General features: G+C 30.8%; 1 non-coding gene across 1 annotated transcript; it reads left to right on the top strand.

Moving 5' to 3' along the window:
- Positions 1-7,523: 7,523 nt before the first annotated feature.
- Positions 7,524-7,589, top strand: Mir263a (microRNA mir-263a). Its single transcript, NR_040139.1, has one exon. It is a non-coding gene; the product is annotated as a microRNA mir-263a (primary transcript).
- The last annotated feature ends 10,847 nt before the right edge of the window (positions 7,590-18,436 follow it).

The raw sequence follows: 18,436 nt of genomic DNA, 5'->3' as shown, positions 1-18,436 counted from the left end.
CGCAATCGCTGCGGTAAATACAGTCTGCCAGTGGCCACCCTCGTTCAGTATAACTTTCGTATGAACTTATATGATTTGATGATTTTTATTCTGTCGTTTAATGGCCGTAACCATATTTATTTTTTAATTTTCCTGCGTTTACAATCCGAACGAGTTTTAAAAATAATACTTAGGTAATATTTTGGTGATGATGTAAGATTAAATCTAGATTTGCATATAGTCCATGTCTTCATGAAGATCTTCAATAAATACATTTTATTATGCTGACTAAACGTCAACGAAAAAATAATAAAGAATATGTCGGTCCTTCATATAATATAATCACTTAAAATAGTATGTAATACACATATTATTATAATGTATAAAACCGAATCTACAATGTCTTTTGTGTTTATGAAACAGGGTTTCTCTTGTAACAGCCGACAATATCTTAAACTTCTTTTATTATTTCAGAAGCCATTCAACATAAGATCGAAACGATACCTATGCGAACGTATCGTTATACAGACGATACATGATTACCTACGTTGCTGCTTTTCAAAATAAGTCGTTCAAAATGATGCCCATCAGGTAAGCTAAAATAACTTTATTGAATTATAAATTTTAGTTGAACATTTTAAGTATACAATATATACCTGTAAGGCTGTAACTTGTAAGGCATAATAATGAATCTTAAATACATCGGCGCAACGTAAATAATTATCCATCCCACGGTAGCGGTGTTTTCAGTTTTTCACTCTTATCTATCTTGTCGACATTTTTCAAAATGATATGCACAGATTGTAAAATAGATTTAATCAATATACTCGCAACGGTGTGTTATATGTACACACTACACTTTTATAAATGGTCGTATATTATACATATCTATCATTTTTATGCCATGTTATAATATATGTATTACCATTGAGTATAGATAGTACTATCTATACTCAATGGTATTACTTAAACTTATTGTTAACCCATCAATTATTTTATTAGGTAGGTAAATATTTTGTTGTGAGTTAATTGCGTTTGTATAACATAAATGTGTTAACATTATAATATTATTATCTAATTATTATTTAAATTTGAGGCTCTTTCTAAAACCATTGACTTATGTCTTTTATTTAAAGTTTAAACACATGAAAAAATGCATATAGGCATAATAATAAAATTAACGTTTTTGAGTATTTTGCTTTTTTATTATATATTATTATCATGTTGAAAAGTCATTGATTAAGTTAAGTTATATTTTTGGTTATTTAAAAAGTATTGTGTTGATCAAGTTACTACTTACAGAACTTTGAACTTTTAAACTCTTAATGCTCAGTAGGTAGTCAGCCTTATTCCTAACATATCGGTATTTGATATATCAGTCTATATATAGCTGCTTACACATTGTTTTATAATAAAAAAATAAAATGAAAACATGTTTATTTTAATTTTCGAGTATTTTTTTTTAATTATTTTAATAGGTGGGTACTCTGATAATGTTTGAATCCAATTTTATTGCAACTTGTTTAACCTGATGCTGAATTACTGAAGATATACATATTTTTTTTTAAATTGCATTTTCCCATGTATTTGTACTGTGATCATTTATAATAGTAACCTGTTCATCAATGTTAATCTTCATTCATATTTTTTAATTTATTACTTCAATTATGCCTACGAAAAATTCTAATCATGAGTGAATCGTGCATATCAAACGAGTTTTTTTTAATCATTAAATAGTCCATGTTGACAAAACTTGTTATAAGACTTATGTGACAAGTTATGTGAACCTATACATGTAACCAAATATATTATTATTAGAATAACACTATAAATACATTTTTAATTAACAATTGTATTGGTTAAGTATAACTCATAACGTATACCTATAAGTAACAAATAAGGTATGCCATTTATGAAAATAGTTACTAGTGTTTTCGAATATAACAGATAGAATGCAAATTCTACTTTACTATATTATAATAATAATTAATAAATAATATCCAACAATTAAGTAGCACCAAGTACAATCATTAATTTATACAATTTTATAGTCAATACAAAATGCACTAAAGATAAAACATTTATTCGATAAATTCGTACTGTTTTTAAGAAACAAAAACATATTTTTATAGTATAAAATTAATAGGTATGGTTTATGTATTTTAATTTTCAATTTATTTATTTAGTATACCTATTGAATCCATTAATGGCATAGTTATGGGGGAAGGATTAGGGTGTCCGTTAGCATTATTTGAAAAATTATCTAACAAATATAATAATATTATATTGTTTTCGACAAAATCATAACTAGCAGGACTGTCATAATTCGTCCTAAAATAGGACATGTGTGATATGTAATTATTTAGAGTTCATGCTTATGAAAACATCTAGTTTTATCGTTATCGCGACTTATCGCCCTTGTGATAATTACCATAGATAGATCAAATTATACATTTAAGTTTGGACCGGTTTAAAAAAAATAGTGTTAAACTGGGTATAAACATATTAAAATATTTACTCGGCCATTATTTTTTTGAAATTTAAAATTCCAGTTTGTGTTTAACTTTACGCTAATTTAAAATCTAAAAACAGAAATCGCGGAAAACGCAGTTGTGAAAAAATGTTGATCCTTATGGCCTAGCCATTAGGCTAGTTATGCCACTGGAAATTAAATATAAGTATGTATAAGTCTTTAATAAAAAAAAAAACAAATTTAGTTAATATAATATAATAATATACAAAAATATACATGTGTAATATGGCGTACATATACATAATTTTCAGTTTATATAGGTTAGTAAGTAGGTTAGCATAAATACATCTTTTAAATTCATAATTATTAACGAAAACAAGGAAATAATTAAATGATAATTTTTGTATTTCAGTATTTCACTGATGAAAAGTTTTATTAGATTTCTTGTCTGTAATTAAACACAATTATATTCTATCCCCCAAGCACACGTTGGGTAGGTCACTGTTGTTAGCGAGTTTTTGGCTATCACAGTATCGCATACAATTTTAAAGCACCTAGTCATAATTAAATTCAGAAAAATATTCCAACAGAATATGACTACTCGTTTTTAACGTTTTAACTATACTTTACGAAATAAGAATTAAATTTAATGATTGATTTGTATAGCGGATCTTCTTAAGTCTATAATATGATGCCAAAAGTATTACAGTTTATAGATTATTTACATAAATATAAACATATTCCATCTATTCATGATATAAATATATCATTGCAATTTTATTTAAGTCGATGAAGTCTGTAAAAATTAAACATTTTTGTGAATGTTTTTGCAATACCTAATAATTATATTTCGTACTTACCTAATATATCCAATATTATGAAAACATCAGAATTCTATTCCTACGATAAATTTATATTCTAAATGTTAATTACCCGGAAAAAAAAACAATCTGGAATTATGTTTTTTTCTAAAACACCAAAAATTACTCATGTTGTAAAAAACTGATTTATCCTAATAATATTATAGTTACCTGCCTATCATAATACATATATTGCTGACTTTTTTAGCACATTCGTTGTCGACAAAATTGTTTCCGAAATAAATAAGAAATCCATCGTTTTCCAAATATACAGGTTTTTGCTTTCTCGATAAAATACAAGCGATGACCGAATAAAATAATTTATTATCCATTCATAATATTGTCTATATTGACACGAATCGTGCGGGTTATTGGTGGGTGCGATCGGTTTATAATAATATAAATATATAATATTATGTTATGCGCGCTGTGTATAATTTAATGTAAATACACGAACGAAGATCCCGACTGACAAATCAAACACATTTAGTATTCGATTGCGGACTATATAAATAATTTACGACGGTCTATTATGGGCATGCGCGCGTGTATATGATGTGGCACGACCGATGATGCGATTATTATAAATTGTAATGTAGAAAATAGTTTCATATTCTACCTATTATTATATGTATGAGTGTTGTAGGGTGCAGGGTACCCATAGTAACCTATGTATGACGATGACGTCTACGATGGACAATTTGTACAGTAAAAAGAGAATACCCAATATGTTTAACAAAATATAATATAATAATAATATAGGTATAGGTACGTATTATATTATTTGGTATGATACAAATTGCCACTTTTTGATGAGTTTGCTGTTGTTGCCTTGGAACGAAAAAAAAAATTGCAATTTATACTGCAATGTGCAAACCGTATCATTAATTACACACGACTTGCGTTGTCTATAATATATACATAAATGCGAACATAACATAATATGTGCAGGCTATAAATATATAATACATGATAATATATCGTCCTGAATCATATAGGTAAAAAAGCGAAACGGTAGTGGTGGAGATCCTAAATGTGCGACCTACCTACCTATATATAGTTAGTGGCCATCGCCATGCAGTGTCTATCAAAACAACGCACGTGTACGATATAATATAATATACAATTTTGTCAGTGGTCGAAACGCGATATATCTATTGCAGCCGTGCAGCACACACGCGATACCTACGATATAATATTATGATTAGTCTCGTACACAGGTACATAATGTACCGGTATTGTAAACGTATAATACGGTTTTCTCGTCCGCGGTATATACATTAATAATATAATTCTATTATACAGGACACAAAAATTAAAATAGTTATATTTCAAATGTCTATAATATTATATTAAAAGTGCAGTGCGATTACTGACGCGAACATTTTTTGTGGCCGAAAAGTCGCCATCCCCGACGTGACGCTCACTCTATACAATATAATATTATATAATATTTTGTACAGATTAAAATATGACGGTATCATTGGTTACATTATGCAGTGCAAGAGTACGGTTAGGTGTATATACCGCATACCAATACGAAAGTGCGTTCGGCAACGGATATCAGCTTTTTTCGCTCTGAAAGTCTATGGTCCGCCGGTTTTCCGACTTTTCCAAGTGCCACTGCTGCATGGTGTCCGTGAAAACTTCGTGTGCTGGACTCCAGCTGCCCCGCATCTTGCAAGTGCGTAAACTTACAGTGTACTCCATACATTGAGCAGTATACAAGTTTTCCTCACGGTAAATTATTATTATTATTAACTAGGTAGGTACTAAAAGTTTCGGCACACATTCGGCAAATATTTTTTACTTTTCAACCATTACCTAATATAATAGTAATTAGGTCAGAAAAAAACAAACGACACTGACCAATGATAACGATGATTTAAATATATTCCCAATAAAATGTTGAAATACATATTATAATTATTAATTTTTTTTGAGCTATTATTATTTCTTCCTAAAAATATGTTATCAGCTCTAATAATGTATATTTTTTATTTGTATTAAAAATGTATTTATCAATAACTTTTTTCCATTTTGATACGTTCAAATTTCAAATTTTCACCACAATTCTTTTGGGAAATACTCATATGTAGATGTGTAGATAACTAACACGAATGAAATCATCGTGGCTAACGAATATTATAATATCATAACCGGTGTGTCTAGTGCTCCGTTTTCATACATGAAACCAAGAAACCTTTCAATCCGTCTCACAACCCTCGGTCCCAACTTCCCGATTTCCGTAGTACCTACCCCATATACCGCGTATTCCACCCTTTTCGAGTGTCGGCACATTATTATTTATATTAAAAATAATATTGATATAATATTATATAGTTTAACCATTTTTTCCTGCGACGTAATAATAATGCCGAACGATCACCGCCGTCGCGATAACAAAAACAGCAACTACCTATACACTACAACAACGGTGACCAGCAATTTGTGCGTATTATTATGGTTTTTTTTTTACTTTATATTATTTTATTTTTTATCATTATTATTATTACTATTTTTTTTTGTCGTCCAACTGCGTCGTGCAACAAAATGTGAGTCATGCGCGACCAAGCATAACTCCGGCCCCGGTAATGTGAACAACGACTGAAAAGCCACCAGAGTTCATCAGACCACTGTAGCCGCACTCCCTCCAAAACAGAAAAAAATGTATAGAAAATAATGAAAATAATACGCCATAATTTTCTCGCAGATACCTACGCTGCAGACTTAAACGCACACGCACGCACGCACGCCATAATACACACCCCGTAAACACAATAATATTGTATTCGCGCGTTATTTGCCCTCTCTTTTTATGGTTTATTGGCGGCTTCGTTTATGCTCTGGCAAAGCAGACGACACAATGAAAATACAAATATAATAATAATGCACATTATACATTTATACATCGTATAATGTATTATCTATTATATATATTATACTCAGTGAAACTTCCATTTAACGAAATTTTCTGTATTTTTGAGAACCATAACCAAATTAGAACCAAATTTATGTAATTCTATTTAACGGATTTCTCTATAGTACGAATTTCTTTTGTTGCCCATGAGACTTGGTAATGTGGAAGTTTCACTGTATATTATATTATACATATAGCAACACGGCCCGCGACCCACCAGAGACGGTTAGGCTCCATCGCGGCGGTAGTGGCGGAACAGACCTCATTTAGCGGGCAGTAGTGTTAAGCAGCAGCAGGCAGTAGTGCTGAGCAGTCAGCAGAAGCAGCAGCAGCGTCATCGTCATCGTCGCGGTCGTATCTTTCCGTTCTCCGTCACCCCCCTGCCGTCGCCGCTCCTTCCGCATTGCCCCCTTACCGCCGCCGCGGACGTTACAACCCGTTCCCGTGCCGCCCACTCACCCCCCTCCTCCACGCCAAAGCCACAGCCGCCACTGGGCGCGTCCGCGTCGCGCGCGCGTAGGGGCCCCCCGGAGAAATCTGCCGCCGCCGGGCCATCCGGCGAACACCAAAGTCGGACGTCTAGGCGGTCGTCCCAGTCAGTATTCGTCTGGTCTCGGCCGCACGAAGAAGAGTCGGCAGACGCGCTGTTCTCTCCTGACTTTGTGTGTGTCACACCACCGTCTAACCGCCGCCGAAGCGCCCCCCTCATCACATATGGGGGAGTCGCTCGTTCGGAGGGGAGGTCACGCGTCGCCGACGTCGTCGTTGTCCGCCTATTCGTCTCGGGTACGCGATGTCGTTACTTCAAGTTGAACCGTCCGCTCGGGCACACGTCATCCGCTTCAGCTCTTGTACGGTTTCCCATCCGTCGTTTCTCTTGCGTCTTCGCGATTTTCGGTCATCGTCGTCGTCCATCTATGATTATAAATTATAATTATTACAATAATAATAACAATAATTAACAATATTATTATGCCGTAACGATTGTCGTTATTATAATAATAACTCGCCGCCGCTGCTGCTGTGGACCGGGAGATCGGTTTTTTCTGTTCTTCGCACTTTCGTTTCTCGTTCGCCACTTTTTCGCGCGCCGCCTCGGGGCGTCTCTACGTTGCGACCGCGGAAGACTGCTTGCTGTTGTTGCTGCTGTCGCCACTGCCTCCGCCACCACCACTGCAGCGACACCGACCGGACGCGTAAAACGACATTATTATTGCAATAACGTATACGCTTCTTCGGACGCATAGCACCGCGCACATCGATGGCATAACATTTGTGGTGTCTCACCGAAAATGGCACTGAAAGAATTCACGGGGTACATATTTACACATCACCCGTAGTTCTTCTGTGCCGTATTCGGTGGCCATTTGGACCGACACGCGTCTCGTCGTCGCCTATCATTTTACTAGCCCTGTTGTAATATAATAATATTTTATTAACATCAGAACACTGTCTATAATATGGCCAGCGCAATCGGTATTTTTGTGTTTTGTTTTATGTTTTATTAGTTAGTCTAATTACTATACAATATGTTTTTGTTTTTTTTTCTGAGTTAATTTTTACACTTTATTTATTATTTTTTTTATCATTGGAACTCGACAACAACAACAACAACAACAACAACAACATCTATGACAACGATAACAATATCTAAATAGTATTGCGATATAGATACCGTAACTAGTACGTATAGGTATATTATAAATAAACATAAATTTAATATTAATATCATCACTTTTAAATATCCACATAATATTTTTGTCTTATATAAATACTGTCTATTTTATATTAATATACTCAAACTGCACTTTACTCAACTGTTATATTTATATTATAACATTATGTATCATATGCGCGTGTGTTGTCGACAAGTCTCATGTGCACATATTATTATATTATATTGTATAATATTATTATTGTACTCACTACTTACGTTTTTAAACAATTTTTTTGTCGCCTGCCATATTTTAAAATGTGTTTTTGTAACAAGCGTATGTTAAAATGTTTGTAAAAGAACGCTTGGTTCATATTATATAATAATATTATATTGCTTTACTTATTATTATTTTTTTCGTTGCAAATAGCAATTTTTTATTATAATATTATAAACATATTTTATACAACAATTATTACCAATATACGTTTTACATTTTATACTGCATAATATAATAAGTAATAACAATATAATAATATAGAAGCCTATCTATAATTCACAGTCATTATTATTATTATTAATATTAATAGTCGCGCGTCTCGTTCGTAGTTGGTATCATCATTGTCTGGTTTTAACCGCGTTTAATGTTCGACAATTGTACAGGCGTATAACACCAATAGTTATTATTGTTTTTCCTATTATTCTGTTGCCGCGACTCCGTAGGTAGTTGTACATTATATTTTACGACAGTAAAAATTTTTATATTTTATTATTTTTACACCAAAATTGAACGGTGTTAGCACTGCCCCTACCAGCCTTGAGCTACATAGGTGGAATATTATGTTATGTTATACGAAATGGGTATTGGCAATATTTAGTATCTTTACACAATGGTATTATAGCAATTGGGTTATCTATGCTCAATAGTATTGGATATCTTGTATCTATAACCAATGGTGTTTGTATGTTGGTGACTTGTACGTATTTTATAATAATAATAGCTATGTGTATTTTCGTACAATCGAATAAACGAGGTGGAGTATTGACCATAGACATATTAATGAGACATTTAAATGTCTATGGTATCGATGCTCGCACGGTGTATGGATTTGTGACCGTTTTGTAAATGATACTCGTCCGACTGGACTTGGCCAAAATCAAAATAGTTCGTGCACGATACAATTATTCTATTAGGAAAGCTGGTATATAGGTATAAGCTGTATGGTATATAATATAGGTACAGTGTCTCCCAATTGAAATCGTTGGTCGTTTTCACTTTTTCGACTGCAGCAGCAGCAGCTGTAGTCGCTGTGCTCGTTTACAACAGCCTTACACGATATTATTATTATTCCAATAGACACCGCAGCATATGTGCATAATGGGTATGATAATAATAATATAACAACATGTCGTTTTATTATCTTGGATACAATTTCGGGACGAATGGCAGAACAAACGAGCAGATAATAATTATGCGGCGAACCCACAGTCGTAGTTGTAGCAGGTACTGTGGTGTGATGCGCGACTCTTTAGAAAATAATAAAATATAATATTATGTACGTTTAGGTATTATTTACCGTACAACACCACACGCTGTTTAACGCGCGATTTTCAAACGGTGATAACAGCAGTTGTACGCCAGTATGTACCTATACCTACATAATATTATTTTTCATATAAATTATAATAAATAATGAATAATATATGAACAAACTATTATATTTAGTATTATTATTGTTTTGCTTGTGTGGTAGTGAACACGGTAGTTTACGACGGCTAGACTACAAAATAATACTAACAATATATTAACGTACCTACGATTATTTTTTTGGTTTTTGTCAACATTATTATATTATAATAGTACGCGAATATAATAATAAAATATTATTATTATTTTATTGTCGTCGTCCCGAACCTGATGGTGCGCAACCGTACACGATAATCGGACTCGAGCGGATGTATTGCATTGTAGTAAACAGTAATACGTGTACCTATATATCTAATAATTATAATACGATGTATTATTATATTTTTATTTAACATTGAGATTATGTCGAACAAAATTAATATGTAGATGCTCGGAAATGCTATGATGTTGGTATTTTTTATTTCAGACGCGTATTATATAATATTGATGGAATAATTAATAATTATTTGTTACTATTATAACACCCACACTCGGGCTATAATATTGATCGTAATAATAGTTTTTAGGTGACATAACGATATTATATTAATATACCAATATACCATTATTATACCTACGCACTGCACTTCCGATTTATATTATAACGCTACCCATTACATTATGTAGTAGGAAGTCGACGGAACTACCGACCACCGTTTTGTCACTTGTGTCGAACAAAGACTTGTATGACTTCCATGAGGATCGAAATTCACATACAAAGTATTCGGGTAAGTGTCGTGGTGCTGCAGCATACCCCATCGTAAAATAGTAATATTAGGTAGGTATATGGGTACAATATTAAACAGATTCATGATATTTCCAGTGTCTGGAACATAATAATATTATATATTTTGTTTATTCATCGCGATGGCGCGCGCACACGGACCTTTCGAAATTTAAAATTGTTATAAATGTATAATATTTGTAGGTCGCAGGGTACTAATGTAGTATCGTGTACTTTTTTATATTATACATTATAATATTTTATGCGCGTAGGTACGCGTTTAATGTTTTTACTTTATACAATATATTATTGTGTTTGTTCAGTGAGAATAATTAATATAATATAATAGAATATTAGTAATTACCTATAGTAAAATACTATTCCAATCCTTATGACTTATATAATATGCTTATGCGTGTATTACATTATAATCATAAACAGGTAGGTACGTCGTACGTAGACTACTGAGATAGTTTAATTGTGGCCCAAATATATTGTGTTTTATTTCATGTTGCCCCAACTTCAAAACATTTTTTTCTTCTAACAAATTGTGCAATATATACTATATAAATATTATAAACTATACGTCTATACGTATATTAATCATAAAACGTTCAGAATAGTAATTTTTTTCAAATTTGAGATTATTGAAAGACATTATGAATTATTATTTATTAACATGATTGACTACCTAAATAAGGTGGGTAGTATAGTACCATAAAAATAATATAGTATAGCAATGTATTTATATTGTTATCATATGAATAGGATTAAAACATTTAACGCGTCATTTTCACCTTTATACCTACAATTGATAATATTTACCGAATAGTCAAATCATATAATATTATAATTTATAAAATATATGAAGATAATTTACACGTGCTTATCTGCAACGTCGTCCTTCATTTCGATACACAATATTATATCGTTGATAAATTTTAAAGTAAACGACCGTATACAATCCATCGTTTTCTTACGTGTGTACGTTTCAAGTCTCTGGCAAGACAATATTCGTCCACACTCGATACCGAAACGATATTGTTATTTGTTATTGATAATATTAGTAATAATATCCATTTCGTTTGTTTCATTTCAAAAAGGTTTTATATTTTTACAATAAACCAACTAACATGGCTCATTAAATGCATAATTTTTGTTCTATCTCCTCGTACTGTGTGGCGGACATGTAGAGGTACTTCAAGTCGCTTGCTTTCTATATTATACAGCGGAGTGGCCAGTGGGCTGTAAAATACTATTTTATAATGTTTTTGGTGACTGGGCCGCATTTTAGAAAACTGTTCCGATGACGGTGCAAAATATTATATTATTATTATTGTACCTGCGGACTACGGTAGCAGTAAAATGCAAATTCACACTCCCGTATAATATATATGATAATAATATAATAATATATAATATAGTAACGCCACCGAGCACCAGTCACACCGGCCGAGGGCCTACTTTTTTTTTCGTCGTTGACATACTGGCCCCAAAACCTGCACGCGTATTTCTATTTGATATTACATTTAATAAATTAATAATAGGCAGCTATATATAATGTTAGTTATACAGCAGCGGCGCATGTCGTGTTCGAGCTCCTCAGCATTTCACCTGGATTTTCGTAATTATATTATATCGACTTGCAGTTATTGTAATATAGGCAGGGCTTAGTTTGTGACAAAAAACGGTAAAAGCTGTGATCTGATATTGTAATATTTTGAGCGTTACGTGCGAGTAAACACTGTAGTCTATAAACTTAAATAATTTTTATTTCTTGAAATATTATTAAATTGTACTATACGCTGTCGGGTATATCGCGTAATCGACGGGGTCTTTGAGTTCGCTAGCACTTATAATTTCTCAATTAATAGTCCCATATTATCAATTTAATTAGCATTTCTCCTTTTTATCTCCAATCTTTTCAAACTCTAGCACCCATTTTTCCGGAGCTTAAACTGTGTAATGATTACACAACAAAATATTTAATATTCAGAAATAATTAATGTGTTTTGAAACAAATTAATTTTCTGGAAGAACTGGAAGGTGTTCTTTTCAATCTATGGTTCTGGACCTATACCTTCAGTATTAATATCATGACTTATTTTAAGTTTCTCTCCGTGTTCTTCGAAATGTCTGCATTCGTTAATAAAATGTTGGTTGTTAGTTTGGGACACACGATTATCAGAAAGCTCACTTTTTTCCTTAAAAAATATATCTGTTTGTCTGGTATGACCAATCAATTCTAACCCAATTTAATTTATTTTCATTTGAGATGCAGGTTTCTGTTTCTGTTAAATCTTATGACCGATTATTTTATTTGATTTAACTTGGTCGTTTAGCCGTATAAGAAAGGGTTGTTTTGTTTAATTTGTTTTTTATATCAGTACATATGAGACGTAAACAAATTGAGTGTCAGGAGTTAAGCATTGCTAATTTAGCTTGTTTACCTGAAATTATTTCAATACCAACTAAGCCAATGTGTCCAGGTATCTAAATTAGAATTATATATTTTTTCTCGCCTCTTCAAGTCCATTTTGGATTTGGAATGCTGTATGCCTGTATCGCTAGCATATATAACCCATTGAACATCCTAGTTTATAAGTACATCACTAGGTGCTCAAGTGAGAATAAAATGTCATGCTATTTTTATATTATTGATTTAGTTGTTGATTTGTTCAGCGTCCACTGTAGATTATTATGTGCCGTGTACGGTGTACCTACGTGTACATAATAATTGTTTCAAAAATCATAATTGAAACGATGCACAAAAAACAAATGGGTACCTATTGTATTGAAATAAAATTAGTTCTGTATCGTCGTATCTATTCATAAACAAACAGCAGTCGAGTAAAATATCATATAATATTACCTCACCGTCAAAATCGATTATAATAAATGTTTATTGTTTTAGAATTCGGTGTTCCGACTCGAAGTTGGGCAACACAAGAAAGACAAACGGGCATGTGTCCGGCTCATTTGTTTTTACACAAAAACAATAATTTATTAATAGTGTTATTGTCTACATTTTTTAATCGAGCCGCAGGTGCGTTTGAAAAATAATAATGACAAACGAAGCGTCAAAATACGTTTTATATTGAAATAATAAAATCGTCTTAAGTAGGTGGTTTGTTTATAAAAAAACTCTACAATAAAATATTTTATAGTCAAATATATAGTATTATATTATATTGTCCACGGTAAAATATTGTTCTCCAGTAGTCCAGTATTATCCTCCATTTCGATTATTAAAAATCAGAAAAATGTATCGTCAAAACAGAAATAAAGATGGGTGCACCGTGCACACATTATTCCTATAAACATTTTTAATATAGATTAATATTTTTAATTAACTTTATTACTATATACTTAGTTAGAATTCAGAACAAAAGTATTTTTTTTAAAAAACTCAACTAGCTAGTCGTGTTTAATATAATATTATGTACCACGTACGATAGGTGTAATAAATAGTCATTAGTCACGATGGTTTGGAAATAATTCACTACCTACCTATAATCTATTACATATTATATTATGTATAAATTATACAAAATAATTAATATACAGTGTGATTCACCAAGCATGGTTCACTTCCATTAATTTCCTTTATTAATGGGTTTATTTAAATTCAGATTATTTGAACTTTTAAATACACAATGTGTATCACAAATATAAGTGCCATATTTCCAAATACCTACTTAATGTTTTTAAACCATTTATTTGTAAGGAGTTGTCGAGTTGAAAAGTATCCTGAAGAATGTTAAAAAATTTAAAATAAATGTAAAACCTAGAATTTTTTATATTCGGCCATTTTTTTACGAATTATAAATTGTTCATAATTTTAATAATAATTCCTATAATTTTCAATTTCAGCTTAGCCTCCATATCTTTCTAACTCATTTATCGTGGCCCTTAGTATAGAAAGTAAAAAACTCGAAAACTACTTATTTGAATTTAAAATTCGATTCATAATAATATATAGATACATTTTCAAAAATGTCATGTGCAGAAAAAATGAACTGGAAAAAAAGAAGTTTGTATCACCAGTTACAGGACACTCCTTAAATGGTATAAAAAAAATCAATGCATTTGAAAACCTGGTCCTTGAGTATATTATTCTTAAAAATTCAAAAAATCAGAATTTAAATAAATTCATTGTTCAGGGAAGTAAACATGCCTGGTAAATTACCCTGTATATTATATTGTTTACTTTTAACAGACAATAGATATATCATGGGGAATAGGCACATCGTGCGTTCCTAACGGGTAAAAATCGTTGATAACGTTCGTGTTTAAAAATATTCTTCACGGGAAACATTTAATTTCAATTGTGTTTTCGTGCTGTATTTTATTGTATTTTTTTTTTTTATTACAAGCATTGTTTTGTATATGCTGGGGTATAATGCACATTATCTATATACATAGGTACCAAACTGTATTATATCCACCCTCGAAACAGCCAATGATAAGGGTGCAAAACGCAAACCTAACAAAAACCATATAATTTTACATTATTTTATACTTTTTACCCCTTCTACGTTTCCGGTCACCAGGCAGTCTCGTTCGAACAATGTAGTTCACTCGTGTTTCTATATAATAGTACAGTTAGATTAGGTTTTGGCGTCTCGTGTGTTCGTCGCTTTTAGTTTTTTTTTTTCACTGGAGAGACGTTCAAATAATATTATAACTTACTACCCCTTTTATATACCTATACAAAAAACCTATAATCATATTCGGCCGTTGTCAGTGCGTAACAATATTATATTCTATTTCGGAAAATTAAAAACAAGACTATAACCTACCAATCGCGGTACCAGCCATAATAGCCGAAAATATTTTTTTGTGCCGCACAGAGATTGATTGTCAGATTGATCTTTTCTTTTACGCTGCAGCAAATCGTTTAAGCTATAGTAAATCGAATCGATTAAATGGTAAGTAATAAACGTATATATAAAATAAAGTAGGTATAGGTATATATTATAGTTTGTCGAGTTTCTTAAATTCACACGATTTGCTTTCTATAATTTTGGTTTTTTTGACTTTTCCAGTTATTTTAATTTTACAAGCGTCTCTTATTGAACTTGATATATTTTATTTGTGTTTACGTACACATTATCAGTCAACTAAAAATACAATTTCTTGTCAATTATAAATGTATAGATATTATTTTCTATCGTTACTGGTATTTATAATAATATCATCGTTACTGGTCATATCAATGGTTTTTTTATATTTGTAATAATATAGTATAGGTACTGGATTACAAAATCTCAACTTAATGTAATACACATATACAAAAATCAATAATCAAATTCTGATTAGATATAAAAATATAATTTCAACTTCGAAGTACACTGTACACGCCTCTAAGGAGGTAATTATTATACATACCTACAATAATTGTATTATAATATTATAGATAAGTAGTTTTATAGTTTTGTCTTATATCACGTTTGAAATGTATAGATAAATGCGATGTCGACGTTAACCAAACTTTACGAACAAATAGTTTTAATTTTTATTAAAAGCTACACATTTGTTTAAATATTGTTTAACTATGTTTTATATCTTATCATAATATTATAATATACCTATTAAATATAGGAAGTAGCCAGTAGGTACGTATTATACGCTGCCTATACTATACTTTGTGTAAACTATTATCGAAGTATTTTGTGGTACCTAGTACCTACCTACACGGTTTATTTCAATTTAATACATTTATTTGCACGTCAAAAACAATTTTACCGCGATCATTGAAAACGAAAAAGTATAGCTGATATTATCTACCTAGATATATTAGTGTTACAGTGTTTAGTAATTATTACTGAATAATGATTACTAATTTTAGTGTACATACAAATTAGGAGTTAAAAAAATAAAGAAAAAAACCTTCTTGGAAAAGATCATTATCGATTTTTGGAAGATGCGATGTCCATTATAAAGCAATTAAGTTTCTATTCTACTTTACCGTTTGGGTTGTCCTACTTGTTATTTCACTTGTAACATTATAACTGTTATTATATTTTATACGTTATTCTATTCTATATTATGCTACGTATACAAATATTTGTGTACCCAAAAGTTGATAAAATGTTGTTTTTAAATAATACGCTGTGTCTAGGTGTCTATAACTTACAAATAAGTCTACCTAATATATAAAAATATTAATTGCCACCAGACACCTTCTAGAAGGCAGAAACAATAACAAATTTTAGACCAAAACGATTTAAAACTTTTTATAAAATATATAAATACTATAAAAAATATTATATTATGTATTGTATAGGTACAATAGGTATTGTACGTAGTATAGGTATGTTAGATATTAGAAAAATTTAAATTAACTCTATAAATCATCAATATTTAACACTGGCAATATGTTTTTTAACCGACATTTTTTATATTTTATTTATTTACAAGCGGGAGTAAGCCCAAGATACAAAAATTTTATAATATAACAAAATATTAAATAACATCCAATATAATATTAATAGATGTTAGGTAATAAGTACTAGGCACCCGTTATATAGTATATTATTATGTATTTATGTACTTATATAGATTATAAATTATGCATTTTAGCTTTTACGTCGAAGGTGACCTTTTAGCGGTTTTCATTTTTTTAGTTTTTACGAAATAATATTATTATAAGTTAATATCTAATAATATTTTTCCGCCGTCTGTGTATAATACCACCAAAGATAGGTTAATGTAATTTATAAATCAATTATGTAATGGCAACCTATAAAATATAAATACTAAAGTTTATGAAATGCTTTACCATTAACATGATTACTAACTTATACTGAAATATTTTAAGTGAAATATAGATAGTAGTACTTATATAATATATTATATATATTATATATTATATACAAATATATATTATATATTATATTATATATATAAAAATCTCTTGTCACAATGTTTGTCCGGGATGTACTCCGAAACTACAGGACCGTTTTTAATGAAATTTTTTACACTTCGTGTAATTTGGTCCAACTTAAAAGATAGGCTAATTTAAAAAGGGAGAGGACCAACCTGGGAGGTGCTCCAACAGGAATTTTGAGATTTACGATGGAAATGTTTGTTTATAAATGGTTGCCATGGGTTTTTCAGTTATAATAATAATAATAATAAAAAACTATTTACTTTACTTTTTAAATATAAATTATAATATAATGTAAAAAAGTGAAATGAAAATCTCTGTACTGGCTTAACTCTGAACTACTTATTAGATCTTCTTGATTTTTCTTTTAAACGAAAGAGCCTTTCATGGAGAAGGTTTATATGAAAAAAAATTTTAAGAAAATCCACCAGTGTATAATATATTGGTTGTTATTGGTTAATCGGGCATGTTTGTTGATTTGTATTATCATCTTTTGTCAATGTGCATATATATAATATATACAAGAAGATCTGATAAGTAGTTTCAAAGTTTAGTCTCTATAGTTATAGTCTATGTATTTATATAGTTAGATATATATATTTTATATATATAAACTAGCCGGCCCGTCACAGTTTCGCCTGTGTAGATTGGTTGTTTATTTTGCTTTCGGACGATGATATTTATAATTTTTTATTCAAATTATATTGTTTAATGTGATCGGCAAGTAAATATAAAAAAAGGGTGGGTAAGTGGATGTCGCTCTGCTGTACAGTAGGTTAGAAGTGGGTCACTGTATAATGGATGGTATTAAATTTGAATTCAATGATATAATATCACTGTATAAGAAAAACGATTCTGAGCGGAGACGGTATGTCAGTCTAGGTATAAGACATAATATTGTATAGTCTATGGTATTAAAAAAAAATTGACCTATAATAAATTCCAAAATTAATCATATCACAATATCCATTAGGTACTTATAACGCGCTATACATCAACAACAAACCGTGATACTATCATAGGTATATAATAGTATACTTTAGAAGTTTCAAGTACCCACGAGTAATATTATACAATCACAACAAAATAACTAAAATAGTTATTCTAGGTTTTTTAACATGTAATGTCGTCCAAATTCGAACTTAAAATGACTATAAAAATAAACTGTGCTTATGTATTTCTTAGAATTTTTGGTAACAGAGTTAAATATTTACGAGGAATCTTGTTTTAAATTTTCAATCCTTAGA

Source organism: Acyrthosiphon pisum, chromosome X (genome assembly GCF_005508785.2).
Source record: "Acyrthosiphon pisum isolate AL4f chromosome X, pea_aphid_22Mar2018_4r6ur, whole genome shotgun sequence".
Lineage (NCBI taxonomy): Eukaryota > Metazoa > Arthropoda > Insecta > Hemiptera > Aphididae > Acyrthosiphon > Acyrthosiphon pisum.
The sequence above is the reverse complement of the archived record's forward strand: the minus strand, read 5'-3'. Positions and strand labels throughout refer to the sequence as shown.